This window comes from Nerophis lumbriciformis, linkage group LG17 (assembly GCF_033978685.3).
Source record: "Nerophis lumbriciformis linkage group LG17, RoL_Nlum_v2.1, whole genome shotgun sequence".
Classification (NCBI taxonomy): Eukaryota; Metazoa; Chordata; class Actinopteri; order Syngnathiformes; family Syngnathidae; genus Nerophis; species Nerophis lumbriciformis.
Window position 1 is genome coordinate 27,606,897 of NC_084564.2, and position 18,104 is coordinate 27,625,000.

Consider the following 18,104-nt stretch of genomic DNA (forward strand, 5'->3'; position numbering starts at 1 on the left):
ATTCTCAAAAACAGCAGAGCTCTCCTGTCATGAAAGAGATCTTTGAGTAGTGTTTTGCAGTAAGTCTTCAAAAACAGCAGAACGCTCCTATCAAGCATGTCCTTTAAAGTAGCAAAGTGCTCCTGTCACATAGAAGACTAGTGTTTGTGTGGTATTTCCTCAAAAATAGCAGAACGCTTTTGTCACACAAAGGGTCTTTGACGGGTATTTTTGCCGCCGATTCTTAAAAACAGCAGAACACCCCTGCCTCGGTCTTGAAGTAGCATAGTGCTGCTGTTGTATAGAGGATCTTTGAGTAGCGTTTTTGCAGTAGGTACTCAAAAACGGCAGAGCGCTCCTGTCATATACATAATATTTTAAAGTATTTTTGCAGCAAATTCTCAAAAACAGCAGTGCTCTCCTGTCATGTAAGGGATCTTTGAGTAGGGTTTTTTCAGTAGGTACTCAAAAACGGCAGAGCGCTCCTGTCATACACAGAATATTTTACAAGTATTTTTGCAGCAAATTCTCAAAAACAGCAGAGCTCTCCTGTCATGTAAGGGATGTTTGAGTAGTGTTTTGCAGTAAGTCTTCTAAAACGGCAGAAAGCTCCTAGCAAGTATGTCCTTTAAAGTAGCAAAGTGCTCCTGTCACATAGAACATCTTTGACTTATATTTTTGCAGTAGGTCCTCAAAAATAGCTGAACGCTCTTATCATACAGAGGATCTTTGACAAGCATTTTTGCAGTAAATTACTAAAAACAACAGAGCGCTCCTGTCGTATAGAGGATCTTTGAGCAGTGTACTGTATTTGCAATTTGCCTCAGAAAAGAAGTACAGAGCTCCTGTCATAAAAATGATCTTTTACTTGTATTTTTTCAGCAGATTGTTAAAAACAGCATAGCTCTTCTACCGTTTAAAGATCCCCTGTCATGCAGGGGATCTTTGAGGAGACTTTTCTGCCGCAGAATTAGCAGTGTTCCTTTCAAATAAAAAAATATTTGACTTTAGTTTTTGAAGCAGATCCCTTAAAACAGCAAAGCACCTCTGTCGTATAAAGCAGTGGTCCCCAACCACCAATCGGTCCGCGGCCCGCACAAGAAATTAAAAAATATAAATATGTTTTTAAATGTATTTTTTGTTTTTTATTAAATCAACATAAAAAACATAATATATTCATTTTACATCAATATAGATCAATACAGTCTGCAGGGATACAGTCCGTAAGCACACATGATTGTATTTCCTAATGAAAAAAAAAAAACCTCTTTCATATAATCTTTGAGTAGCATTTTTGTAGTAGGTCCTCAAAAACAGCAGCTTGCTCCTGCTAAATAAGTCCCTGAAAAAAGAAGTGTTCCTGTCACATAAATTATCTTTGACTATCATTTTTGCAGTAGGCCCTCAAAAAAACCAGAGTGCTCCTTTCATATAAAGAATCTTTGACTTGCATTTTTGCAGTTGGTCCTCAAAAACAGCAGCTTGCTCCTGCTAAATAGGTCGCTGAAAACAGAAGTGTTCCTGCCACATAAATGATCTTTGACTTGCATTTTTGCAGTAGGCCCTCAAAAAAAGCAGAGGGCTCCTATCATATAATCTTTGACTAGCATTTTTGTAGTAGGTCCTCAAAAACAGCAGCTCGCTCCTGCTAAATAAGTCCCTGAAAAAAGAAGTGTTCCTGTCACATAAATTATCGTGGACTAGCATTTTTGCAGTATGCCCTCAAAAAAAGCAGAGTGCTCTGTTCATATAAAGAATCGTTGACTTGCATTTTTGCAGTTGGTCCTCAAAAACAGCAGCTTGCTCCTGCTAAATAAGTCCCTGAAAACAGAAGTGTTCCTATCACATAAATTATCTTTGACTTGCATTTTTTCAGTAGGCCCTCAAAAAAAAACAGAGCACTTCTTTCATATTAAGAATCTTTGATTTGTATTTTTGCAGTTGGTCCTTAAAAACAGCAGCTCGCTCCTGTTAAATAGTTCTCTGAAAACAGAAGTGTTCCTATCACATAAATTATCTTTGACTAGCATTTTTGCAGTATGCCCTCAAAAAAAGGCAGAGTGCTTTTCATATAAAGTATCTTTGACTAGCATGTTTGCAGTTGGTCCTCAAAAACAGCAGCCCGCTCCTGCTAAATAGGTCCCTGAAAACAGAAGTGTTCCTGTCACATAAATGATCTTTGACTTGCATTTTTGCAGTAGGCCCTCAAAAATAGCAGAGTGCTCCTTTCATATAAATAATCTTTGACTTGCATTTTTGCAGTTGATCCTCAAAAACAGCAGCTCACTCGTGTTAAATAGGTCCCTGAAAACAAGTGTTCCTGTGACATAAATTATCTTTGACTAGCATTTTTGCAATAGGCCCTCAAAAATAGCAGTGTGCTCCTTTCATATAAAGAATCTTTGACTTGCATTTTTGCAGTTGGTCCTCAAAAACAGCAGCTCGCTCCTGCTAAATAAGTCCCTGAAAACAGAAGTGTTCCTCTCACATAAATGATCTTTGACTAGCATTTTTGCAATAGGCCCTCAAAAAAAGCAGAGCACTTCTTTCGTATTAAGAATCTTTGACTTGTATTTTTGCAGTTGGTCCTCAAAAACAGCAGCTTGCTTTTGCTAAATAGGTCCCTGACAACAGAAGTGTTCCTGTCACGTAAATGATCTTTGACTTGCATTTTTGCAGTAGGCCCTCAAAAAAAGTAGAGTGCTCCTTTCATATAATCTTTGACTAGCATTTTTGTAGTAGGTCCTCAATAACAGCAGCTCGCTCCTGCTAAATAGGTCCCTGAAAACAGAAGTGTTCCTGTCACATAAATGATCTTTGACTTGCATTTTTGCAGAATGCTGTCAAAACCAGCAGACTGCTCTTGGCACATGGACAATCTTTTGACAATAATTATGCAGTCGGTCCTCAAAAACAGCACAACCCTCCTGAGATATAAGGGATCTTTGAGCATTGTTGCATGATTGCAGTGCAGAGCCTATAGAATAAAAGACCATCCTTCCTGTGAAATGATTGAGCAGGAGCTCAGCCATGACCCTGTTATTCATAGAGAGCCATGGTGCGTTCAGGGTCTCCCCCCTGCTTAGGGACAGGGTAACGAGAGAGCACATTTACTTGTGATCTTTCTTCCCTGTGAAGTAAAAAAAAGCAAGAAAGGCGAGTGATGTAATTTGCCAAAAAGCCTGTCGATACATAAGTTCCTACTTGGAATGCAAATGAGGGCGAATGACTGACATGCCCTCGTTTGATTCGTCAGTGATTTTTTTTTTTGCGATTCCCACTCAGTGCACATTTCCAGCTCCTGTCAATCAATACGGGGAGAAGGGCACACCCGCCCCGCCACAAAATGTCAGCCATTGCCAGCTCCACAATGCAGTTGTTCTCACAGAGATTCGAACACGGACGACTGTGAGGCAGATGTGGACGTTTTCGTGGGGCTCACAGTCCCACTGCACCACCGTGTTGATGGCCCTCAGCATGGGGGTCAAATGGTATGATTTGTGTGGCCACGTCACATATGTGCACCTTAAATTGTAACATTAGGGTATGTCTTAGCTATGAGAACCTAAAGTAGTAGTAGGTGCAGATTTATTTCCACCACTTGGGGGCAGTAGACCACACATGAACGATGGCACTGGCAACTGGTTGGCAAACTGTTGCTGTTTTTTTTTTTTTTTTTTTTTTTTTTTTTTTTAATGTGTTAGTTTTTATAGAAAGCAATAGTCTGTAAAGTTTTACAGAATAAAAAATGGAATACAGCAGAGCGCTTCTCTTAAATAACTTTTTATTTTTTTTTACACCAGTAATAGTTCATAAATGATCTACACACCGGTATAGACTCGAGAGCGATGTTGTGTTCAAGGCCGGTAAAAAAAAAGCACAATAGATTTCAAACATTTTGGTGCAGATCTGAATAAAATGGACTGCAAATTCTGCCCGGCAACCAATTGTGACTTGAAAGATCTAAACCTGGGGTGTCAAACTCATTTTAGATCGGGGGCCATATGGTGAAAAATCTACTCCCAAGTGGGCCGGACTGGTAAAATCACGGCAAGATAACTTAACAATAAAGACAACTTCAGATTGTTTTATTTGTTTAAAAATAGAACAAGCACATTCTGAAATTGTACAAATCATAATGTTTTTTTGTTTTTTTTACACTTACATGTTGGGGTTAATATTCTATCTTTATTTGTTGTTATTTATATTTTATGAATAAATGATGTGATAATGTTCATCGGTCAACTCATTGGTGTTCATTTTCAATCTACCAAGATAAAAAAATAATATCAAAATCAAATTACATTTTTGTTTTTTATAAATGTCTGTAATGATAATGTCAATGACGGATTTTTAATCACTGCTTTGTTGAAATTGTTACTAATAGGGATGTCCGATAATGGCTTTTTGACGATATCCGATATTCCGATATTGTCCAACTCTTAATTACCGATACCGATATCAACCGATACCGATACAAACAGTCGTGGAATTACCGCATTATTATGCCTAATTTGGACAGCCAGGTATGGTGAAGATAAGGTCCTTTTAAAAAAATAAAAATAATAAAATAAGATAAATAAATTAAAAACATTTTCTTGAATAAAAAAGAAAGTAAAACAATATAAAAACAGTTACATAGAAACTAGTAATTAATGAAAATGAGACAAATTAACTGTTAAAGGTTAGTACTATTAGTGGACCAGCAGCACGCACAATCATGTGTGCTTACGGACTGTATCCCTTGCAGACTGTATTGATATATATTGATATATAATGTAGGAACCAGAATATTAATAACAGAAAGAAACAACCCTTTTGTGTGAGTGAGTGTAAATGGGGGAGGGAGGTTTTTTGGGTTGATGCACTAATTGTAAGTGTATCTTGTGTTTTTTATGTTGATTTAATTAAAACAAAAAAACAAAAACAAAATTGAAATTAAAAAACGATACAGATAATAAAAAAAACGATACCGATAATTTCCGATATTACATTTTTTAAAGCATTTACCGGCCGATATTATCGGACATCTCTAGTTACTAATATTGATACTGTTATTGATAATATTCATTTTTGTTTCACTACTTTTAGATTGTTCTGTGTCATGTTTGTGTCTCCTCTCAATTGCTCGGTTTATTGCTATTCTGAATGTTGCTGGGTCGGGTTTGGTTTTCAGAATTGGATTGCATTGTTATGGTATTGTTGTGAATTGTTTTGTTGGATTGATTAATAATTAAATTTGAAAAAATACATAAAAAGTAGCAGTTTCTTTCATTCAAATATTTTAGGTACATTTTTATACTTAGCAAACTCAACCCGCGGGCCGGATAAAACCTGTTCGCTGGTCTGATCCGGCCCTCGGGTTGTACGTTTGACACCCCTGATCCAAACACTAATGTCTTGTATTGTGCCTGCTAGCTCGGTGGCTAAATGTAAATCATAAACCCTGCAGACTGGGGAAAACATTGGAAATGTCAACACGACTTACCTGAGCTTGTGATTAAACGTGTTTTCTTCATCCTCACTGTTGATCTAATACAGTGGTTCTCAAAGTACCGCCTCAGAAAAAAAAACGTGGCAATCCAAATACCAGCAGAATGACCGACTTGAAAATACAGTAGTGTATTAGGCCTAAGTATTTATTAAAAACAAGTCAGAGGTTGTATTTTACAATTATATTTAGTATTTTTGGCCACACAGTTCGAACAGTAAGACGCTGTACCTTAATCGAGTGATCCCCTGCCGTACCACAGTTTGAGATCCGATAAAGACAAACACGTGTGTCTGTTTTTTTTTGTTTTTTTCCCAGCTCAGATATGTCAGGAGTCAAAGGTGGCAACAGCAGCGGTGTGTGACCTGAATGACCCGCCGTCCACGGCCGGGTGTGCGACGACAAAAGGTCAAAGTGCAAGGCCAGGCTGGTGCTGATTGAAGTTTATCATCAGCATCTCCCCTCTGGGGGGGTTACTCACCTAAACACCTCTGAATGAAGAGCACACCTCTCTCGGACACGTACTTCAACAAGAATCGTGAGGTGAGTCATCCTGCGCATGTTCAACATAGATATGAACGGCCTTTACAAGGACATTTTTACGAGAATGCATTGATTTCCTATAGAGTAGATTCTCGCTATTTAGACCTCCCATGGCATAGAAACACTATTAATGAATGCACCTACAGTACAATCCAAAGGTTTGGACACACCTTCTCCTCATTCAATGTCTTTATTTTCATGACTATTTACATTGTAGATTGTCACTGAAGGCATCAAAACCATCTGTCACTTCAGAAATGAAGTGACAGATGGACAGAAGTGTTTTTTTGGTTGTTTTTTTTTGTCATAAAAAAATACAATCATATGTGCTTACGGACTGTATCCCTTGCAGACTGTATTGATATATATTGATATATAATGTAGGAACTAGAAAATTAATAACAGAAAGAAACAACCCTTTTGTGTGAATGAGTGTGAATGGGGGAGGGAGGTTTCTTGGGTTGGTGCACTAATTGTAAGTGTATCTTGTGTTTTTTATGTTGATTTAATTAAAAAAAAAAAATATATATATATTTATTTTTTTTAATTCTTGTGCGGCCCGGTACCAATCGATCCACGGACCGGTACCGGGCCGCGGCCCGGTGGTTGGGGACCACTGCTGTACTGTACTTAACAAGTGCGCCTGTGAAGTGAAAACCACTTCAGGTGACTATCTCTTGAAGCTCATGGAGAGAATGCCAAGAGTGTGCAAAGCAGTAATCAGAGCAAATGGTGGCTATTTTGAAGAAACTAGAATATAAAACATGTTTTCAGTTCTTTCACCTTTTTTTGTTAAGTACATAACTCCACATGTGTTCATTCATAGTTTTGATGCCTTCAGTGACAATCTACAATGTAAATAGTCATGAAAATAAAGAAAACACATAGAATGAGAAGGTGTGTCCAAACTTTTGGCTTGCACTGTATATAGCAGTGCACCCTCATCGGTAGATACTACACACACATGTCAATAATGTATTTTTTAATAAAATGCTTAACTAATTAAAACTACAAAGAAAAAGTATAAACAAATATATGTTGCAAACTACTGGTTCACTCGCTAAAAATAACTGAGGAGTGAGGACATTTCCAGAGCCTTTGTTGTACAAACCCTGTTTTCATATGAGTTTAGGAAATTGTGTTAGGTGTAAATATAAACAGAATACAATGATTTGCAAATCATTTTCAACCCATATTCAGTTGAATATGCTACAAAGACAACATATTTGATGTTCAAACTGATAAACATTTTTTTTGTGCAAATAATCATTAACTTTAGAATTTGATGCCAGCAACACGTGCCAAAGAAGTTGGGAAAGGTGGCAATAAATACTGATAAAGTTGAGGAATGCTCATCAAACACTTATTTGGAACATCCCACACGTGAACAGGCAAATTGGGAACAGGTGGGTGCCATGATTGGGTATAAAAGTAGAGTCCATGAAATGCTCAGTCATTCACAAACAAGGATGGGGCGAGGGTCACCACTTTGTCAACAAATGCGTGAGCAAATTGTTGAACAGTGTAAGAAAAACCTTTCTCAACCAGCTATTGCAAGGAATTTAGGGATTTCACCATCTACGGTCCGTAATATCATCAAAGGGTTCAAAGAATCTGGAGAAATCACTGCATGCACGTAAGCAGCTCAGCCCGTGACCTTCGATCCTTCAGGCTGTACTGCATCAACAAGCGACATCATTGTGTAAAGGATATCACCAGATGGGCTCAGAAACACTTCAGAAACCCACTGTCAGTATCTACAGTTGGTCGCTACATCTGTAAGTGCAAGTTAAAACTCTCCTATGCAAGGCGAAAACCGTTTATCAACAACACCCAGAAACGCCGTCGGCTTCGCTGGGCCTGAGCTCATCTAAGATGGACTGATACAAAGTGGAAAAGTGTTCTGTGGTCTGACGAGTCCACATTTCAAATTGTTTTTGGAAACTGTGGACGTCGTGTTCTCCGGACCAAAGAGGAAAGAACCATCCGGATTGTTATAGGCGCAAAGTTGAAAAGCCAGCATCTGTAATGGTATGGGGGTGTATTAGTGCCCAAGACATGGGTAACTTACACATCTGTGAAGGCACCATTAATGCTGTAAGGTACATACAGGTTTTGGAGCAACATATGTTGCCATCCAAGCAACGTTACCATGGACGCCCCTGCTTATTTCAGCAAGACAATGCCAAGCCACGTGTTACATCAACGTGGCTTCATAGTAAAAGAGTGTCTTTGCTTTTAAGCTCAATTAAGTCTTTTTGTGCGCCCTAAAAAGTGTTTATACTGTGAGTATTGTACTTATTACACACCAGCTGTTTAATTGTAACATGCACTGTAGTTGTAGTATTCATTGCCAAATTTGGAGGTGTTAAAATCGTCATCTAAAATCGCTAATGCTAATCAGTAGAATGTCTATGGCAAAGCCAATTAGCATTTTCAAAAGTCCAGCCTTACTGTACGCTCGAGTGTTTTCTATCAGGCATACTTTCTTTGTTGGCATGGAACATTACCTAGAAGTAAGTCCTCCTTGAGTGCGCTTAAATGCTTGTTTACCTGTCAAGTAATAAGCGGTAGAAAATGGATGGATGGATGGATGGATGTATGAGCCTGTGCGGAATCTGCAACCGGACGTGAGGTCACGAGCACAAAGGTATCCAAATATGGCACCGTTTGATTTGACCTGAATCGATACTCAGTATTACCGACTTAATCCTACTACTGGTCCTTTCACAGGCGAAAACGAGCAACAACACAACAAGCAAGGAACTTCACCATCGACGGTCCGTAATATCATCAAAAGGTCCAGAGAATCCGGACAAATCACTGCACGTAAGCGGCTAAGCCCATGACCTTGGATCCCTCAGGCGGTACTGCATCAAAAACAGACATCAATGTGTAAAGGATATCACCACATGGACTCAGGAACGCTTCAGAAAACCACTGTCAGTAACTACAGTTCATCGCTACATCTGTAAGTGCAAGTTAAAACTCTCCTATGCAAAGCCAAAGTCATGGATGGATGGATATATATATATATATGGATATATACCCAGAAATGCCGCCGGCTTCGCTGGGCCCGAGTTCATGTAAGATGGACTGATGCAAAGTGGAAAAGTGTTCTGTGGTCTAACGAGTCCACATTTCAAATTGTTTTTGGGAACTGTGGACATAGTGTCCTCCGGACCAAAGAGGAAAAGAACCCCCCGGACGGTTCTAGGTACAAAGTTGAAAAGCCAGCATCTGTGATGGTATGGGGGTGTATTAGTGCCCAAGACATGGGTAACTTACACATCTGTGAAGGCACCATTAATGCTGAAAGGTACATACAGGTTTTGGAGCAATATATGTTGCCATCCAAGCAACGTTATCATGGACGCCCCTGCTTATTTCAGCAAGACAATGCTAAGCCACGTGTTACAACAGCGTGGCATCGTAGTAAAAGAGTGCGGGTACTAGACTGGCCTGCTGTAGTCCAGACCTGTCTAAAAAATTGTGACTGTTATTGAGTAAAATTCCCACTTTTATCATAATATTACACACATGTTCAGTTTTTCTTGTAACATTTTGACTCGCAAGCTTGTTTATATTTACATAGTTTGTATATATTATTAATGTTGTTGAATACAAATATTTAATGTATCTAGAAAGGGTGGTCCTGAAGAGGTAGGCATTTCTCGGAGGTCTCAAGAACACTGTAAAAAAAATTCTGTAAAAAAACGGTCATCTACTGGCAGCTACGGCTGCCAAACGAAAACCATAAAATTAAAGTAAAACATTGTAAACCAAATAATGATCAAAAACATTATATTTACAGAAAGTTTCATGAAACAATTTGAGGAAAAATATCGTAATTTTACAGATTTTTACTTAATTATTAAGATCAACCACTTTTAATAAAGTGACGATGCAAACAGTTCTGCAGAAAAATACCTTAATTCTACAGAGTTTTTCCAAATTATTACACACCCCGTTTCCATATGAGTTGGGAAGTTCCACATCCCACAGGTGTGCAGGCTAATTGGGAACAGGTGGGTGCCATGATTGGGTATAAAAGTAGATTCCATGAAATGCTCAGTCATTCACAAACAAGGATGGGGCGAGGGTCACCACTTTGTCAACAAATGCGTGAGCAAATGGTTGAACAGTTTAAGAAAAACTTTTCTCAACCAGCTATTGCAAGGAATTTAGGGATTTCACCATCTACGGTCCGTAATATCATCAAAAGTTCAGAGAATCTGGAGAAATCACTGCACGTAAGCAGCTAAGCCCGTGACCTTCGATCCCTCAGGCTGTACTGCATCAACAAGCGACATCAGTGTGTAAAGGATATCACCACATGGGCTCAGGAACACTTCAGAAACCCACTGTCAGTAACTACAGTTGGTCACTACATCTATAAGTGCAAGTTAAAACTCTCCTATGCAAGGCGAAAACCGTTTATCAACAACACCCAGAAACGCCGTCAGCTTCGCTGGGCCTGAGCTCATCTAAGATGGACTGATACAAAGTGGAAAAGTGTTCTGTGGTCTGACGAGTCCACATTTCAAATTGTTTTTGGAAACTGTGGACGTCGTGTCCTCCGGACCAAAGAGGAAAAGAACCATCCGGATTGTTATAGGCGCAAAGTTGAAAAGCCAGCATCTGTGATGGTATGGGGGTGTATTAGTGCCCAAGACATGAGTAACTTACACATCGGTGAAGGCGCCATTAATGCTGAAAGGTACATACAGGTTTTGGAGCAACATATGTTGCCATCCAAGCAACGTTACCATGGACGCCCCTGCTTATTTCAGCAAGACAATGCCAAGCCACGTGTTACAACAGTGTGGCTTCATAGTAAAAGAGTGCGGGTACTAGACTGGCCTGCCTGTAGTCCAGACCTGTCTCCCATTGAAAATGTGTGGCGCATTATGAAGCCTAAAATACCACAACAGAGACCCCCGGACTGTTGAACAACTTAAGCTGTACATCAAGCAAGAATGGGAAATAATTCCACCTGAGAAGCTTAAAAAATGTGTCTCCTCAGTTCCCAAACGTTTATTGAGTGTTGTGAAAAGGAAAGGCCATGTAACACAGTGGTGAACATGCCCTTTCCCAACTACTTTGGCACGTGTTGCAGCCATTAAATTTTAAGTTAATTATTATTTGCAAAAAAAAAATAAAGTTTATGAGTTTGAATATCAAATATCTTGTCTTTGTAGTGCATTCAATTGAATATGGGTTGAAAAGGATTTGCAAATCATTGTATTCCGTTTATATTTACATCTAACACAATTTCCCAACTCATACGGAAACGGGGTTTGTACGATCAAACACCTTTAATGAAGTGACAATGCTGGCAGTTCCACAGAAAAAGACCATTATTTTACAGATTTTTTTCCTGAATTGTTAAAATCAACCACCTTTAATAAAGTGACGATGCAAACAGTTCTGCAGAAAAATACCTTTATTCAGATTGTTAGTATGGACATAGACTTGTATATAACAAGCTACATATTTAATGAAAGATAATCACTGTAACTTTACATGCATTTGAAAGTGCTATGTATAATTAATTTGGTATTTTTCTGTAAAAAAAAAATAGAAATATACATAGTTTGTCATTACTGGCATATTACTTAAAATAACAGGCGGATTGTTTATTTACAGATTTTGTCTTCAATTCTACAGTTTTATAAACTATTTAAAGAAAATAGAAAAATTACAGTAGAAATTTAGAGTAAATTAACCATAAAAATAGGATATTTTTTTACAGTGACGGTAACAAATACAAGTGTGTGTGCGTGCGCGTGCATGTGCGTGTGCGCGCAGGAGAAGCAGCTCGCTGTAGTCTCCTGCTCCTCAGTCTGCTCTGCATCTTCCCACCAGGCTGCAGCGGATCCACGGGACTACCACCAGCCATCTACAGCATGTAAAAAAAAAAAAAAAAAAGGATCGTATAGCAGCTTCCGGTAAGGGAAAAAGTGAAAGGAGAAAAAAAACAAAAAAAAACTCTATATATTTTGGATGTGTTTTTATTGTTGCGCTTCAGAGGAATGCGGGCAGGTTGTGATGAGATGATGGACATCGTCTCGGTGGGTTAGATGTGAGATGCAACTCTTGGTGGGCTTGAAATGGACGCATCGTCTTCGTGAATGAAGCGCGCAGAGATTTGCAACAACTACTTATTGCTGTTGGCAGAGCTCCACTTTGCACCGAAAAGGGGAATCAACTGGACTATTACTCGCTCTTATTCCACGCCATCGTCTCTCCACGTCTGCAATCAGGTAAGATCTACTTTTTTTATTTTTTTATTTTTGTTTAAACTAACTCTGGAATCAAACACGTGCATTTTGACCTTTTAAATGCTGGAATTAATTGTGTTCCTTTCAGCAGTTATGCACCTAATTGTTGCATATCTATCTATCAATACATCTAACTATGGCTCCCTCTTGTGGGTGCATTTAGTTTATCTCAATTTTTTTTTTTTTTTTTTTACTTTTTTTTTCTTTTTTTCAAAAAAAAGAGGAAATAAACCATATGGTTTTATAATGTTTTTAAAGAAATATATAGTTGAAACCCTTAGCAGCGTCGTCCAGGATGCTGTCTTCATATTTATTTTACTGCAGGTGCTGATGTGCATGATAATCCATGTTTATCACTCTCATAATGTGGGACACAAATGTGCATGTTGGGTAATTAGCAGCCATAATAACAAGGTCTGCATGCTTTTTTTTTTTTGGCACTCTATGGAGTTTTTTTTATTGCATTTTGCTTTTTTTTTCATGATAGTTGACAATCACGTCACTTTTAAAAAGCTGCTTTTCAGGCAAGCCAGAGTAGTATGTGTGTGTGTGTGTGTGTGTGTGTTGATCCCAAAATGAATAGAAAATGCCGCAGTTGTAAACAAACGTGCTTGGCTGGCTGGATGCTCCATTTCATGCGGGGACGTTAATCTGGCAAATCTAAACCGAGGTATTGCCAACTCGCTGTGAGGATCACTTACATTAGGACGTTTGGTGCAATTTCTTGTTGTTTTGATACCAAATGACAGCCCTTTTTGCAGTGGGAATGAAAGCAAAGCAGTCGTTTATTGTAAGATAGAAGCTACAACAGAGCTGGGCACATATTTTGACTCTGGGGGGGGCCACATTGAGAGAAAAAATGTATCTGGGGGGGCCAATGTGTATGTGTATGAATGATGTATACACTTTTAGCTGTAAAAATCTGCTGTGTTTGGGTCCCTTTTTTCCAGGAACACTAACACCAAAAGCCACAATGTGCGATAATGTTCTACAAACCCCATTTTCATATGAGTTGGCAAATTGTGTTAGATGTAAATATAAATGGAATACAATAATTTGCAAATCCTTTTCAACCCATATTCAATTGAATGCACAACAAAGACAAGATATTTGATGTTCAAACTAATAAACTTTATTTTTTTTTTGCAAATAATAATTACCTTAGAATTTCATGGCTGCAACACGTGCCAAAGTAGTTGGGAAAGGGCATGTTCACCACTGTGTTACATGGCCTTTCCTTTTAACAACACTCAGTAAACGTTTGGGAACTGAGGAGACACATTTTTGAAGCTTCTCAGGTGGAATTCTTTCCCATTCTTGCTTGATGTACAGCTTAAGTTGTTCAACAGTCCGGGGGTCTCTGTTGTGGTATTTTAGGCTTCATAATGCGCCACACATTTTCAATGGGAGACAGGTCTGGACTACAGGCGGCCAGTCTAGTACCCGCACTCTTTTACTATGAAGCCACGTTGATGTAACACGTGGCTTGGCATTGTCATGCTGAAATAAGCAGGGGCGTCCATGGCAACGTTGCTTGGATGGCAACATATGTTTGTATGTCTTGGGCGCTAATACACCCCCATACCATCACAGATACTGGCTTTTCAACTTTGCGCCTATAACAATCCGGACGGTTCTTTTCTTCTTTGGTCCGGAGGACACGACGTCCACAGTTTCCAAAAATAATTTGAAATGTGGACTCGTCAGACCACAGAACACTTTTCCACTTTGTATCAGTCCATCTTAGATGAGCTCAGGCCCAGCAAAGCCGACGGCGTTTCTGGGTGTTGTTGATAAACGGTTTTTGCCTTGCATAGGAGAGTTTTAACTTGCATTACGGACCGTAGATGGTGAAATCCCTAAATTCCTTGCAATAGCTGATTGAGAAAGGTTTTTCTTAAACTGTTCAACAATTTGCTCACGCATTTGTTGACAATGTGGTGACCCTCGCCCCATCCTTGTTTGTGAATGACTGAGCATTTCATGGAATCTACTTTTATACCCAATCATGGCACCCACCTGTTCCCAATTTGCCTGTTCACCTGTGGGATGTTCCAAATAAGTGTTTGATGAGCATCCTTCAACTTTATCAGTGTTTATTGCCACCTTTCCCAACTTCTGGCATTGCTGGCATCAAATTATAAAGTTAATGATTATTTGCAAAAAAAAAAATGTTTATCAGTTTGAACATCAAATATGTTGTCTTTGTAGCATATTCAACTGAATATGGGTTGAAAATGATTTGCAAATCATTGTATTCCGTTTATATTTACATCTAACACAATTTCCCAACTCATATGGAAACGGGGTTTGTAAAAACGTTATGAGAGACCACCTAAAAAAACCAGAATGGAATCGTATAGTTTTTTACTGAATGTACCCAAAATGTACATCAAAATAAAGAAAGTGGGATTTACAATTATTACTATGAATGATAAAACACTGAATATCAACAACATATTGCTCGTCTTTTACTTCTCAGACCAGCTCCTCGATAGTTGTGTATCTTTTACAATCAAGCAAAACACAACAAAAATGTAACAAACAGCAAAATATGAACTCAAAGGGGTAATAAACACCCACAATATTATCACGTTTATGCAGTCATCTGTTTCTGACACACGCGTTTTTGGGCTTGCTGCTCTGAAAACAAACACTCTGGTTTGTTCCTGGTCTGAGCTGCTGTGACGTAGATCCGCGTAATATCCGGGCCGGGTTGAAAATCTTAATGGGCCGCAAGTGGCTTGCGGGTCGTATTTTGTCTAGGTCTGAGCTCCAATGTTGCAGAATTTTCATTGATGTTCCTGGAGTCATTTTCATCATGAGTGGAATAAATTTGGGATTTAAAGTTCGGCTCAAACAAGCAGTAAGTCTTTAGTATGCAAACATGAAATGACAAGGTAATCATTGAAACTGTTAAATCATTAAAGGAAAAGTGTGTATTTTTTTTTAATTTCTTTTTTTAATATCAGCATCCACAATCCTTATGTGAGCCAAAAACACACGTCTTTCTCTTGGTGTGTACGAAATAGTAAAAAACTGCTAGTCAGAAGCAACGTTCCCTCTAAGGTGCGCGCCTGTGCAATTGCGCACTGCTCAAGCGTCCTCTGCGCACGGCAAATCTATGCCACGCACAAAATCAAATAAAAAAAATAAGTGCATAACAATTTTCGACACACAGACACAACGGAGAAAACAGTTTTCGTCATCATTGTTCAATTATTGTAACGTCTGTCGAGACGCTTTGAGGACATGAATTCCATCCATCACTTTACTGAGCAAAACTATTTATCGTCAGCCATAAACACATCACCAAAACATTAGTAAAAAAAATGATATCTAGCAAAAGTGGTCATTTTCTGCAGTACAAACCAGACCAAAAGCAACTTTGTTATAACAACAGTAGCAGCTCGCTCTTTCTTACTTGCACCAACACATGCACATATGGCACTTAGCCAGTGATGCGTTTAAAGCCACACAAAAAGTCGGACAACTCCAACACCACACAAAGTGTCATTCCAGGTCATTACTCTATGATTTACCAATCAAATGTGTGCTTATTCTAGTGTCATTTATTAGGAATCTTAATTTATGAAATGCTGTTAGTATATTAAATAAATACTAATAAAAATATATTTTTTACAAACAGGAAGTTGCAGGAATGTACACATGATCCCCTGCTTACATCTCATTGTGCAACATGTGAATGTTTTAATGGGAACTCAATGCAATGTCTGAAAGGGGTACAAACTATTTCCAAAGCAGGACCTTCCCCCAGACAAACAATACAAGTACACAGTTCATGAAAAACAATATTTTTTGTTATTGTCATTATAAGTGGGCCTAAACTCTTGTATTAGAAATGGAAATGACTGCTGTCATTTGATTATAATAATAAGAGAATGTTGTCTGTCTATTTGTGTTGGCCCTGCGATGAGATGGGGACTTGTCCAGGGTGTACCCCGCCTTCCGCCCGAATGCAGTTGAGATAGGCTCCAGCGACCCCGAAAGGGTCAAGCGGTAGAAAATGGATGGACGGATGGAGATTGAACTTGTTATTTAGTCAGGTTAATGCTCAGGGAGTTTTTGCGTTTGCTCACACACATGAAAAATTAGAGGGAACATTGGAGCACTCTAAAAAACCCTCAGACAATATGTTGTATACATGTTGTAATGATCACATTCAATACAGTATTTTGATTATTTTCTGTAATCCTTCGATGTTCGCATAACTAAGGCCTCGCCAGATGTAGGAATGCGTACCAAATTTGGTACTTTTATGGGCTCCGACTGAAGTCTGTCGATACTACCCGAGTCACGTAATCATAGATATGGTATCATACTGTACCATATCTCGATACCATTGTTGCACGTGGCACATCTGGGTGTAGACTCAGCCGGCTCAAACGCTTGGCGAGGAAACAGGCGCTCGAGAAGCACTCCACAGCGGACTCAGTCGGACTACCTGTAGGTAATGTTACAATTGTCCATATCAACAACACAAGTGTGCTCGAGAGAAAACACGAATGCGCCACTTTCCGAGGCTAATTTGCACGCGGTATGCCGTATACATGTTACTGATTAGCGTTGGCAAATTTTACATGAATATTTGAACACCTCCGAATTTGTTAATGAAAACTACAACTAAGATGCACGTTACACTACAAGTACAATACTTACAGTGTAAACACTTTTAGGGCGCTGCATAAGATTGGCAAATCGAGCAAAATGGCAAAGACGACTCCCTGACTCGGCAACACACCGTAGCCTATATACCAGGGCTGTCAAAGTCATTTTAGATGGCGGGCCACGTGGAGAAAAATGTACTCCCAAGTGGGTCGGACTAGTAAAATCACGACACGATAGCTTAAAAATAAAGACAACTTCAGCTTGTTGTCTTTGTTTAGAAATAGAACAAGCACATTCTGAAAATGTACAAATCATAATGTTGTTGTTTTTTTCTTTACAATTACCTGTTGCGGTTAATAGTATTCTATCTTTATTTGGCGTTATTTATATTTTCTGAATAAACTATGTGATAATGTTCATCAGTCAACTCATTGGTGTTCATTTTCAATCTATCAAGATAAAAAAAAAAAAATCAAAATCAAATTACAGTATGTTATTTATGTAGTTTTTTTTTTTTTCAAATATTTTTATTGAATTTTGCAGACAGTACAGTATGATGGATCATGGCAACAGCAAGTTGAGGCATCTGCACATTTTACAATATGTAACATAGTAAACCCTACCCCTTACAGTACCCACCCACTTTAATTCCCAAGGTAATTGTCACCTAGTGCCCACAACAAATATAGACACACATGAATATATGCAAACTTAGATTCAATCAAACAAATGTATTAAAGATAAACAAAAAATAAATAAGGTAAATAAATAAATAAATACTACATAAGGTTATTTATGTAGTTTGATCATTTTCCTCGACTGATGTACTAACATCATGTGGTTTATTGATTGATTGATTGAAACTTTTATTAGTAGATTGCACAGTACAGTACATATTCCGTACAATTGACCACTAAATGGTAACACCCGAATACGTTTTTCAACTTGTTTAAGTCGGGGTCCACGTTAATCAATTCATTCATTTTGTACACATGTGGCATCATCTACAAAGATACAAAGAATTGCTATTGTGACATCTAGTGGACACATTTAGAACAGCTGTTTTTTCATTCAAAAATTTCAGGGTCATTTTTATACTTAGCAAACTCATCCCTTATATCAGTGTTTTTCAACCACTGTGTCGCGGCACACTAGTGTGCCGTGGAAAATTATGCAAC

At 38.5% G+C, this 18,104-nt stretch overlaps 1 protein-coding gene across 3 annotated transcripts in view; it reads left to right on the forward strand.

The window, feature by feature from the left end:
* The window catches only part of grik4 (glutamate receptor, ionotropic, kainate 4), a 1,016,493-nt gene that overhangs the window by 10,495 nt on the left and 987,894 nt on the right, over window positions 1–18,104 (forward strand). The window contains exons 4-5 of one of the 3 annotated variants that reach the window (XM_061973003.2): window positions 5,789–6,013; window positions 11,882–12,279. The gene's annotated coding sequence lies outside the window, so the exon portion shown is untranslated. Of the gene's footprint in view, window positions 1–5,788; window positions 6,014–11,855; window positions 12,280–18,104 lie in introns of those variants that run through there. The other 2 variants (XM_061973005.1, XM_061973004.2) reach the window with 2 other exon arrangements.